Below are 13,731 nucleotides of genomic sequence, written 5' to 3'. Positions count from 1 at the left end.
AATATGATTTCAGAGAACGTAATGAGAAAAGCAAAATTGAATAATAAAAATATTGGATATAACAAACCAAACATAAGCAGTAGCATATGCAAAGGCAATCAACAAATTGGAACCAGAAGCAGAAAATGAAATAAAACAAGAAAAAAACAAATACAAGAAGATAGCAAAACAAGACGAAAGAGGAATGGACTACAGAAACACGTATTTGAAACTATCCCCGTTCAATTATCTAGGATAAACAATAGTGGACTGGAGAGGCATATGCAAGGAAAGAAAATAATGGAGAAAGCTGAAAAACGAAACCAGAACTAACAAAATACTATAACAAAAGAGTATGAGGAGTAATCTACCCCAATATAGGTTTATGTAGACGCCCAAAGCGCTAGCCATAATCCAAGATGATGATGAACGTTCTTTCAAAGTCAGACTTGAAACCCTTGTACCTATTTAATCAGAATGATACATGTTCTTAACATACTTTGTGGAAAAATAAAAAGGTGAAGAAAAAATTCCACTTATATACCCATATATATATTTTCATATGAAAATAGTCGACGTATAAATAAGAAAAATACATTAACTTACTGAAAAAAGTAATACGCCTACGCATTGCAAATGCTTCATTTTTTAACTAGCATAAATGATAAAAAATTGTGTTACTGAATTTCGTTTTGGCCGTACTAGCACATTTAGACCACTAAACTTACGTTATTAGTAGGTCGAATAATGGAATTGTGAATAAAACCCATTGAAAAACCTTTCGAAAGGCTACTTGGTGTTCAACCACAGTATAGAAGAGTTTCCTAATCGTAGATCTTCAGAGATCAAACAACAGTTAGAACCGAGGGTTTTTCCACGCCAAACAAGTTAGGTTTTCTAGCAAATAAAAGCCACTATATCTAGCTTTCTTATTTATGCCTCTTTGCCATATGTAAAATCAGTTACTCCTGAACTTTCCGGAATATTTAAACGATATAATATAAAAATTTTTAACAACACTTTACCACCCATTATGTTTCCAGTAAAATAATAGAGTACCAACAATAAATTGCCTAACATAGTTTATGAAATTGCTTGTTTAAATTGTGACAAAAAATACGGATTATCTCTGACAAAAGTAACGGCCAATTATACTCTGATAGATGTTCAATGACGAACACGTTCTTTATGAAAGCCTTTCCATGCACGTCTATTTTTAAAAACAACTCATATTGCTCAAGATGATCAGTATATTAATAAAAAAACTGATTTGAATAACTTCATTGTAATAAGTATATGCAAATCTAGATTTGGAAAGAACTAATTCTATAAAAACAACAGTCGTAATGATATAACCCGACATAACCTATGAAAATTCAACATTATTTGTAACGACTAAAACTAACTTGACCTTTAATTGGATAGAATTCAATGTAAAACAAAAGAATATTAACAAACTAAATATTTATATCTATTGTCTTTTTGAAGGATGTTTTTTGCAGCATATGAATTTAGTATTTTATAAAATTTTGTAGAACCGTTTAATTAATATTATTTTCATTTTTTATATAGGTATAGATACAATTTTTTAAATTATGTACCGATCATAATTACTATACTGTTAGTTAAGCCAAATAATTGGACTTTTCTATGTTTTTATTATAACCATTGGGGTGCTTCTTTTTCAACTGTTTCGTAACTTTTACTCGATGAAATTTATGGTTTAGTTTAGGAGATCAGTAGATTTTTAGATCGTTGTACGTGCCAAGGAAACCGTTCGCCATAAAAAGACATTCTGAAGAAAATTATCATAAATTGTAATTATTTCTTGAAAATACTTACAAGAGGTATTAAAACAATAAAACTATAGTATACTATACTATCGAATATCGCGTTACATACATAGGGAACAAATACTAGTTATCAAAAAAAAAACTACAATTAATGTTCGAAGTGGACATCTTGCTCTTCTACACACTTGCAGAGTTTACAGAGGATATTTCTTTGAACTTGGAAGAGCATTTCAAGATTCTGTCTTATAGCATCACAATGGAAGTTTATTTAATCGATTATGTCGTTTCTTGTGTTAACTGGTGTTGCATATACCAAGCTTTTATTACATCCGGAAAAAAAAAATCCATTGTATTTAATTCAGGGAAACGTGGTGGCCATGCAAATGGACCTCCCCGACAAATCCATCTATTAGCAAAAATGTTATTAAGATGATTATTCACATAATTTAGGAAGTAGGAAGCGGCTCGATCGTGCATGAACCCCATGTCTCTGCGAATGTTTAGAGAAATATCACAGAACATGGGTGAGAAATAATTTTTTACAAATTATAAGTATCGCTGACCATTCGGGGTATTATCAAAAAAATATGAACCTACTAAATATTACTCACTATTCCTGCCCAAAAATTAATACAAAATCGATAATGATTATTTGTTTAAATTGTACAATTTGTACCGTGAGGATTATCATTTGCCCATAAATGTAAATTATGGGAATTGATAAAACATCTCGTGTGAAACCAGCTTCATCAGTAAACAGTACTTTTCCAATAAATCATCAACCCACAAAAATTATCGCATCACTGGTATTTTAGGATATTTTTAATACTTGATTTTAGTTTTTTGGGACAATCTATATATGTGTCAACTTAATAGATTTTTTTGGTTTCTTATCATGGGCAAAAAAATATCACAATTTCTTACAAATTTTTTTGGAAGTAAAAATGCTGGAGTAAATCGTTTCTGTCTTGGAGAATGCATTTAGATCGAAGAACTTTCTAAGCAAATTGTATTATTTTATAGTGAAAATTTAAATTTATTTTGTTAGTAACGGATGTGCCTAAAAGTTTAACAAGACATGTGACGAATGAAGAAGCCGCTAGAATCATTGCGCTCATACAAGATGGCCGCAGTCAAAGATACGTCGCCGGGGTAATTGGAGTTCAACAAAGCGCCATATCCAGAGTTGTTATTCGCTACCAAGAAACAAGGCAACTAACTGGAAGACCCGGACAAGGCCGCGGAAGGGTAAGCCTACAAACAGTTTGAAATAGGCTGAGAGAAGCAGGTATCTGAGCCAGCTTAGGTTCACGTCTTACCAGAGAACATAGAGTAGCAAGATTGGAATTTGCTCGAGAACACGCAAATTGGAATATTCAAGATTGATCCAATATTTTATTCACGGGTGAATCAAGAGTTTCTCTATATTCATCAGATAGGCGTGTACCAGTATATAGGCGACGTGGTGAACGTGAACGATCAGATTAATTTTTGTCAAACTGAAAGCTTTGGTGGTGGCTCTATCATGGTTTGGAGAGGAATTTCTTTGGAAGGTCGCACGGAGTTATTACCAGTGACAGATGGAAGACTAAATGCTGACATGTACACCAATAACCTAGAACCCCATGTAGTGCCCTATATGCCTCATATCGGTGACAACTCTGTGCTAATGGACGATAATGCTCGTCCACACGCTGCTAGAGTGGTTCGGCAGTACTTAGAAGAGGTCGAAATAACCACCCTGAATTGGCATGCACGTAGCCCGGACCTTAACCCAATAGAGCAAGTGTGGGACCAACTAGGTTGGCAAATTCAGCAACATCCGGCACCAATAAGAACACTAGATCATCTTCAAAATGTTCTTTTCAACTTCTTGGAAAACATGCTGCAAGGATACGTCCAGAACCTGTTTAAAAGCCTTCCAAAACGAATGAATGCTGTAATTAGAGCGAGCGGCGGCAACACACGTTATCAGAAATTCATTGGCTGTAGATGTTTTGTACAATTTTTTTTATAGATATTTTCTATGTTTTAGTAAATCAAACTTTTTGTCCTTTGTAGATTAAACTGATATAAAATAAATGTTGCAAAAGGCGTATCTATTGGTGTTTTAAATCGTAATAATAATAAAATTCGAAAAACAGGCAACTCATTTGAAATATTTGGAAAATAATGAATCATGCGATTATTTTTGTGGGGTGTATATATTATCAACTCATTATTTATCTAGAAAACAACGAGAGTAGACCAGTCTTGCTAAATAATCCCCTACTTCCAAGGGATCCACTTCCTGGATGTGAAAAGGATAAAGAAGTTGATTCTGGAGAATCTTCTGTATAGTTGTTGTCGATATGTTGAATTGTAATGACATTTTGCTAGTTGTGGGATCAGCATCAACTGCCTCTAATGTATTTTACTCTAAAGCTGGTGTTCGTATAGTTCGTAGTTGAGTTTAGCCACCATTTGTTAGTAGTACACTTCCTAAAATATCATTTCATAAAAAAACAAACTTGTTTCCCGTAAGCTGCGACCAACCCTAACAAAAGTTCTACACTCAGGTGTAATTCTGCCCGGAAAGCGTTCTTTTGGCCAGTAGTTACCAGAAGCCAATACATCAAATGTATGTCAATATATTAAGTAAAAGGTAAATTGTATCATATTGATTTTCGATAGTATGCAGTTCAATTAGAAATATTTGATTGTCCTCTAAGTATTTTGAATAAATAATTACAATTTAAAATAAATTTCTTCAGAATTTCTCTTTATGGCAAACGGTTTCTCCTTGGCATTTACAACGATCTAAAAATCTACATATCTTCTAAACTATAAATTTCATCGAGTTAAACAAATAACTATAATATGTAGCAGCCATAAATTAAATCATTTATAGTTGTATCAAAATTTACAAAATAGAGCTATAAAGTTTACTTAAATTATTTAGGTCTTTTTTCATCATTAATAGCTTTTTCGTTCTTATGAATCTATGTTTATTGATATTTCGTGGTTCGTTAATGCAGTTTCATTTTTTTTATCGTATTGATTACCTTTTAGTCTATTTTCTAAATACTATGATGTATGTCCGATGTAGACAGCGTCACAATCAGTACAAGGCACTTAATATATAATATTACTTCCTTTTGGTATTTTATATTGTAGTTTAATGAAATATTTGGATAATATATTATGTCCTTAATGATATTAATATCATATTTATTGAAATAATTCGATAGTTGTTAGGAAAGTTGTGCTTGTACATATGGTAAGGGGAAATATTTTATGTTTTGATGTTTCGTGTCTGTTTTGTTTCTTAATTGATTAAAGAATCTGTTTAACCTTTTCTTGATACAAGAAAAGGCGATTTTATTTATGTTTCTAAATCTTTTATACATATATAGGCATTGACAACAGAAAAAACCACATTCTCTTGAAGAATTCCGTTCTCATTTTGGTAAAATTGAAGTTAACTTCATAAATCAATTTTACATTTTATTATTTCATGTTGATGTGATTCTATTCGAATTGAAAAATAATTTTTTTTGTAATTGTTCGAAGAAATTATTGTGTAAAATAGTCACACTTAAACATCTTCTGTAATATACCATACCTAAATAATAAAAACAAAGTATGTATATTGTAAATAGATAATTGGGGACTAACTTCTTTTTATAAAACAAATCACAGTGTTTGGAAAAATTATGCGATATTACGATAATACTTGTACACATAAAATCTAATTTTATCGTGTCTGTGTGAATAGGAGTAATTCAAGGTTACCTAACTACCAAACACAAAGGAAACTCACGTTATTTAAAAAAAATATCTGTACGCCCATGGTAACTAGTGCGTGTCATCGCTGTTGCCATGGCAAAGTTTGGGAGTGCCAGAATCGCAAATGCTGGTTCCTCATTGGTGGCAAACGTTGCCTCGTACATCTCAGTTACCCTAAATGTGCACAAACATAAAACGTGGCCTGCCGTGTGTCTGTTAGCTAGAATATTACAACATATAACCTTGAAACTTATTATATCACCCAATGTGAAAACATTCAACCGGAACTTCTCAACGATTTCATGACAAAGCTAAAAACCAGTATTACTCATGTACATAAAAAATTACGTTTCAATCATTCTTAGAAATGCATGAAAAAATTTTTTTAAGAAACGAGTTCGATTGGAATCAGAACGGTTTTAGCCCTGCCCTTAACAGTAGGGAGTCTTTTAGGTCCGCCCTATTCACATAGTCTACAACTTTTAGTCTAGAATATTTTAATTTTGAACTTATCAGTTGAATATTAAATATTGTTCTATACTATAACTTGTATGACAATGCCTAAACAATTTGATATAGTTTAAAACAAGTATACATTTCTTAAAGTACTAAATATCTTAATTTAATAAACTACAAAATAGGAAGATATTTTGAATTTAAATTAACATAAAATTCATTTTATTCACAGTTAACATCCATTGGTAGCTTCATTGTTGTCTTCATTAAAATTGTAGAAACTAATGGATTAATAGGAGAGAGAAAAAGACTGACTATAAAATAAAAAGTGAGTCTAGATCTTTCCCCTGTTCACCCAGATTGTAAAAATCTTCAGAGACGTGAAACCGCTAGTAAACGAGACGAAATATTACGTAATGACATCACTGGAAAAATCCATTCTTAATGTGACTAAGTCCATTCGAAATTGATTGCAGCTTTGAGTTAATAGAAATCCTAGTCGCATCACATCCTCACTGAAATGAGAAAGCGCGCTCCTATAAAGCAAATGAGGAAACAAAATGGCTGACTAATGCGGAAGTCGCGAAAGTAGGTCGCGTTTTAATTGATTAATACAGTTACTTCTACGCGAAAGTTTTTAATCCGAAAACCATACGTTAGTGAAAGTATGTATTTAAATCACTAAAAACTTTCTAAACTATTACACTTAGTAAATAGAAAATTTAAAAAACTTGCGATCATTTCAAGTCAGTAGTAGTCTCTACAACAACTCGCGTAAGATTAAGAAGCGAGGGGATATCAAGCACAGACTAGGCTTCACAAATGGAAGGGAAGCGTTGCTGCAATGCGATTGGCAGACTGTTTCTCCTAGCCGGCGCAGTAAACTGTGACGCAATGCGCATAGCTTGGCACCTTATTCCCCTCCGAATCCGCCGATTTTAATTCGGGTTAGAATTGAGAACGAGTTACGGCCTAGTTCTTTCTCACTTGCTCTGCGACACGTGGCAGTTCAGTGACCTCGTTACACGTGGAGGTACTTTTGTTTCAACTGCAGTGTTGCGCAATGCCACCTATTTGTTGGAATGCGGCAAAGATGCTGTTCAATTCCCAATTTTGTATTTCACATTACATTTTTGAAAATAGATGTACTCTTAAGTATATAAAAATATTCTTATAAAAAATGTTGACAATTGTATTATAAATATTTCAAACTAATGAGCCCCCCCCTAATTAGGAGAAATAATTTTTAAAGCACTCTAAATAATTCTGTTAATTATTTTAAAACTAAATAATACTTGTTTTTGAAAAAGTATATATATAAAAACTCATAAAACTTTCTTTTGGATAAAGCGGAAGTGAAATTAATATGATTACATTATATGAATATTACAAAAGCAAATGAATAATAACGTAATAATGGCGAAAGACATGACAGAAAAGACGCGATAATAAGTATATTAAAAAATTTTGATAAATTGTTATTGGTATTATTGTGTAAATAAATACCTACGTCATTCACATATGACCGTTAACCTGCTTAATTCAATGACCTAGATAAATAATGTAGTTTAGTTCTCTGAATATAGATATTTACTTTCCAATTCAAATCATTAGAATTATTTACACAATATTTCACTTTTATCAGATCGATACGATTTTAGTTTTAAATTCTACGTCCAGAAGTAATTAATAAATTATTGGAACATTCACAATCAAAAGCAAATAGTAATACTTCTAGATTTTAAAAGAATCCCAATAAAATAAATTTGCATGTAACCACACCAATATTACACAAGTAGTATTTATATCTTAATTTTGAACTGTCAAGAAATGAACAATTGAAGTAATACAGAAAAAAATTAACGTTCATAAAAAAATTAGAAATTTATTTTCAGCTCTCAATTCACAAGCTGATGCCATAGTCTAACAAAAATAAAGAATAGTTCATTAGCTGTAATTCAATACCATATATTTATAAGACTTAACTAACACTTCTGTACAGTGTAAGAATTTACAAAACGCAAAGTGTTTTTTCAACTCATCATAACGTCCATGTTTTATAAAATGGGCGCTAATACGTCTCAGTTTAGAATACTGTATTAGCATTGGTTAACGATCAATTTTCAGGATCGGAAATGAATGGATAAAGATAATCAAATAAGAGGTAAACTATGAAAGATTAACAAGATCCAAGCCATTAATAAACTCATAGAAGACTTTATAAAAATACTATAAAATGACTAACATAAAAAATAAGTATCTGTGAATTGCAAATAGATACTAATTACGACACAGAGCCTTGGCACTATTATCCATTTTGAAAAAGTAGTAACTACAGTTTTATAGGTATTTATTCAACAATAAGCCATCGATTATCTAGGAAAGTATAATAACTGATGCTAGGAAATTACTAGAATATTATTTATGAATGTTTTGATTGAAGAATTAACAATAAAAAACTTTAAAAAAGTTTAATTTGCTTGGAATTATTTCAATATATATTTGGATTGAATGGAATAAAATACAATTAAAACAAGTACGCCACTGATAATAAAAACGCTTTTCTTGCATTTTCAATCCTGTTTATACCATTCAGTTCATAGACATAATTTGAAATTCACATAAAACCTGAACAAACATACCTATCATGGTTAACAGAAATAAACAACGTAAATATTTACGGTAATGAAATAATAAATTACGAAAATCGCAACAAATCTACTTACCAATACCAGCAAAACAAAAATAAAATCAATAAAAACATAAAGCACAAAACTAATTCACAAGTATAAAACCGTCCAACCGAACTTATAACTCAAGCTGCAATTGAGATTGACCCTCATAGCATCGAGCAAAAAACCAACGATCTTCAACTATGCAGTGAACGAAATGAACAAAGGAAGAACAAAGAGCAGCAACGAGCAAAGCGGGAGAGAACGGCGCAATTCGCTAGGAACGGGAGGGGCAAAGTTTGGACTCGCTTTCAAGTATTGATCAGCTCTGTTCGGTAAGCCTCGTAATATTAGATAGCTTTGAAAGTGGGTCACTATAAGGATACACGTGTCTTTACTTCGGCCTTGGCTTACATGCTTTTAACTATGATAACACAAAGAGACAGTGTTGCCGTTGACTGATTTATCAATAATTTATTAACATTTTTCGTTCCGGATTATAGGCGATATTTGAACTGCTATTTATTTTGACCATGAAAAAATAAATATACCAAGGGTAATCAATAAATATATGATCTTGTTAGGTGTTTTTTATTATTTATGTATGAAATGACTTTTATGTATTTAAATCGTGTTGATAATATTGAGATATTTATAATAAATTACATTACATTCATGTAAAATGTTATTTTTTCTCATTCAATTACTGCAAAAGTTTGTAAATTTATCTGATTCATGATTTGTAAACTTATCGATTATATCATATGTAGATAAAGAATATTTCATAATAAAAATGTTGTGGGCGATTCGTCATTCAAAGTTTATAAATATAGGTGTTAACTACGTATAGATAGTTATTTTATATTTTTTAATATTCACAGATCGTTATTTCTTCTTCTTTTCATATAAGATGATATACAATGTTTATTTTATTATTATAATAAGTAGAAATTATACTTATCAATAGGCTATTCTCAGAATAAATTATGTATTTGTGTAATTTAACAAATATTACCTTGAATAATATAAAAACCGCTTTGTTGTTTACCGATGTAGGTACATATAAGATACAAGGTGTACTTATATTCACATTAGGTATTACCTATACAGTGTAAATGGTAATACCTCATAATTTCAATTGAGTTTAAATGAATTTTACCATAATTAACATGGAGAAAATAGTCAAGAACATAAAAAGAGTAGGTTACCACCATCTTAGTCTAATATAGAAGAGAAAGAAGTTAGGTTAGGTTTGTGAATGGGATAGGATCATTTTTAGTGTGGAATTAGGAATATTTTAGGTTTGGCCGTGATATACGAAAAAATTTCTCCTGCAGGGCTGGAATTGTAGTAGATTTAGGAGGGTAGAATGGTATGGACTGAAATGAAAGAAGTAAAAAAAGACTCAAAGAAACAAACAGCTTGTCGGAGAGTGTAGTATTTTTTTTTCAATTAAGTAAGCGCTGCGGGTGTATTATTCCCTGTCAACGTCCATTTGGCTCGTAAACGGGTTGACTACGTTACAGGAAATTCACAGAAAACCTGCCACACCGACGATCGACGAAAAGGGAATTTCGAGAGGGTTTCACCAAATGACGAAGGGGAAATTTTCAGGGAAAGCAAAGTAGTTTTCAAGGAGATCATGGTGGGTAGTCGCTAGCCAGTGGCGTCTCTAGTTCACGTAGTGCCCCGGTGCAATTACCATCACCCTAACGCCCTCTAGTACTACCTAAGCGTCTTAAACACTGTTAAAATGGACTGTGTACCAAAAGCATTTTAAGTTACCACAAACTGTCTGTGTAGCAAATAAACACCTTGTAAGTACGTGCCTATACATATCAAAACTGGAATCAAATTTCCCATGTCGGTCACCTTTTGTCTAACCATAAATAAAACAACTTACAGTTGTCAAAATTAAGTAGTAATGTGGAACATTTGACAGTTTTAGTTTGGAAAGATAGATGCAAGTTATGTAAGGTCCATCCCGTACTTACACGGGAATTTTATGGATGAAATCGTTGACATAACACAACTTTGTGGTCATTTAAAAAACAGTTTAATTAGAAAACGAAATAATACAGTTAATCACACCAACGAACATCAAATTATAACATATACCTAAATAATTTAAGAAAAAGTAACTTTTCGTGCAATAGCCATATCTTTAACTATGTCGCTGACTTCAATTTTGATTAACGTTCAGTACTCACTAACAATAAATTTGTCAATCCACTTTGTGAGTACGTAGACCATAGATAGTTTTTAATCATTTTTAGTTTTTAGATCTTTCGCTGTGTGCTACTGTGACTGGCAATGTGAGGTAAATCATAAATGCTGTAGATACATTTGGTAACACTAATATCAATTTATTTTTGAAAAAATAATTTAAAATCTCCAGAGGCGTTAATAGTTTATTGTTAATTGTGGGCCGTTGATCTCCACTTGCTGTTACCAAAGGCGGATGTCTCTTGAGAAACCGAACAGGCGTCTTGACTTGAACCTTTTGGTGTCATTAAGCAAGTTGGGAGGCTTGCCTGAGTATTAAAACCGCGCTCGTATGAGTGCAGGGCACTCACAGATGACGTCGTGTGCGGTTTCCTCCTCCTCCATGCACCAACGACACTCCAGATCATCCGTGATGCCCATGGTGTAGAAATGGCGTCTTAGATTGCAGTATTCGGTTAGAATTCCGGTCACTATTCAGATTTAGCGGCTGTTTAGTTGAAGAAGTTGTTTGATATGAGATGCTAGGTCCATCTATATGTGTCTTCGCTTGTCTCATGCCAGGTGTCTCTATCCATCTCTGTCGAGCCTGCCTTGCGAGTAGACTATTGAGAGACGCAATAGCAACGCTTTTAGCTACATCGAGGATGGATTCTGGATCAATCGGTGAATTCGCCGATCCCAGTCTGGCGAGTGAGTCCGTCATTAGGTGTCAAAATGAAAATTACTCCTTTATCCTAAATGTATATAGAGATGTTCAATACTCATTCGTGAGAGTATCTCTTTCAGCGGAAAACATTAATAAAGTGCTCTAAATCGTTAAAGGCAATCGCGATCATCAACATTTGCTTGTAACTTATCGAAAACATCTGTAGCAACAACGGTAATAGTTTTATAACACTTGTCCAACAAAAGTGAAGAAAAGAAAGTCACGACACCATAATTCAGTTAATTTCCTCTTTCTATAACATGATAGAAGCTCGAATTCGAAAATATTTGTAAATCAGTCGTACCATTCATCATTCCTCCAGTCTTTGAAATGTCAATGTCTAATCAACAAAAATTAGAGAACAGAGAATGTGGTAGAAGTTAGCGGAAATGTGACAAGTAGTTTTGTAATTGACAAAGGACTTAGACTACCCCGTTATCGTTCCTTTTATTCGTGGTCGATATAGGAAAGGATGTCAACAAAGAAAGAAAGAATTCGATAACACAAAAGAAGAACTAAACAAAATAGAGAAGTTGAGTAATAAAATGAAATAAAACGGACTGCGGATAAACATACAAACAAATTTATTACACGACGCAGAAGAAATAACTGTGCCAATTGAAGAACATGAAAAGAAGAGCGTTAGCAAACTAAAGATCTAAGGACAATTTTAAGACTAGATGGAAAAATTAGAAGAAGAGATAATCAGTGGGGTAAATAAGACAATAACAATAAAGAAATAAAACGTACAATAACAAGAAACAGTACTACTACCAGTGCTAATCTATGGTTGTGAATCCTGGTAGGTAACCAACAAATTGAAGCAGAAAATAACGTGTGAAATGAATTATGGAAATATAACTGGGGTGAAGAGATTACATACAATAAGGAACGACACAATTGGACCTGAATGAGTGAGCGCACTGAGTATAGTGCAAGAAATCGAACAACAATAGTTGAAATGATTTGGACACATAATGAGAATAAAGGAAGACTGGACAGTTATGAAGGTGTGAGAAAGTGAAACAAATAAAAAGAAGAAAAAATACAAATAAGGAAATGGAGTACAGAAATAGTAAATAACCTTGAAAAAAGAGGACGGAGTTGGAGACGGGTTAAACGGGAAACAAAGGATATAACCAAATGGAGAAGAGGTTGCGGTTGAGTAAGTAAGTAAGGGAATGTCATCGATGTTCTGAATGTCATTTTGATAATCGTTTAAGGCCTGCATTAGAAAACGAAGAAGAAAAACAAATATCTCATTCAAATTCATGTACATTTCAAATTCTAAATTCCAAATGGAGCATAAGTGAACAGGTGACAAATTATTCATCGGCCCAAAAAACACTTAGCAGATACAAGTTGCAGATAACAGTTATTTGCAGGTGTGGGCTTAAGACTCCTATATCTTATCTTGGTGGCGTAGAGAAGATCGAAGAAGCTGTAATCGTGGCTCTAAAGAAGTTAACGATTACCAAGGATGTTTTGTAAGAGCAGTGTTGTGTAGAGTTGATTTCAGAATATTCCGAAGGCAAATAATAAAATTTCATTTTCTGTTTTTATGAATAAATACCCGAAACTTTTTTGTCACGCCTCTTATAAACAACTGAAATTGATAATTGCTTTTTTCACTTACTGAAAATTACTTTATTGATCTACTAATTCAAAGTAACAGAGTGATATTTTGATGATAACCGAAATCAGGTCGAATTCTCTAAAAAACATCTTTAATTACTAACATAGACCTATAAAGTCACTATGTGACTAATTCGATCCTCTAAAAATATTTTCCTACGACCACTTATGCAAATGATAGATTGCACACTCTTTTTTACCTAAGAAAGTAGCTTATTTCACACATGTACTAAAAAATAACAAAACATACATTATTGAAATGTATGGTCTCGAACGATAGAGGGAATACACGATTACAATATGAATCTGGCTGTGTGCCGAAAGACAAAAGGCCAAATTTAATAAGAATGAAAAAGTAGACAATATGATTTTTTGAGGTTATATTAGTGTTTACAATAAAAATTGAAATTTTATTGCGATTTATGTTGTAGTTGAATAAAAATTTATTCTTCATATTCATGACTGTCTTGATTTTACTAACAGGTAAGTTAAAAGA

Source organism: Diorhabda sublineata, chromosome 9, assembly GCF_026230105.1.
Source record: "Diorhabda sublineata isolate icDioSubl1.1 chromosome 9, icDioSubl1.1, whole genome shotgun sequence".
Classification (NCBI taxonomy): domain Eukaryota; kingdom Metazoa; phylum Arthropoda; class Insecta; order Coleoptera; family Chrysomelidae; genus Diorhabda; species Diorhabda sublineata.
This window is presented reverse-complemented; position numbering follows the sequence as displayed.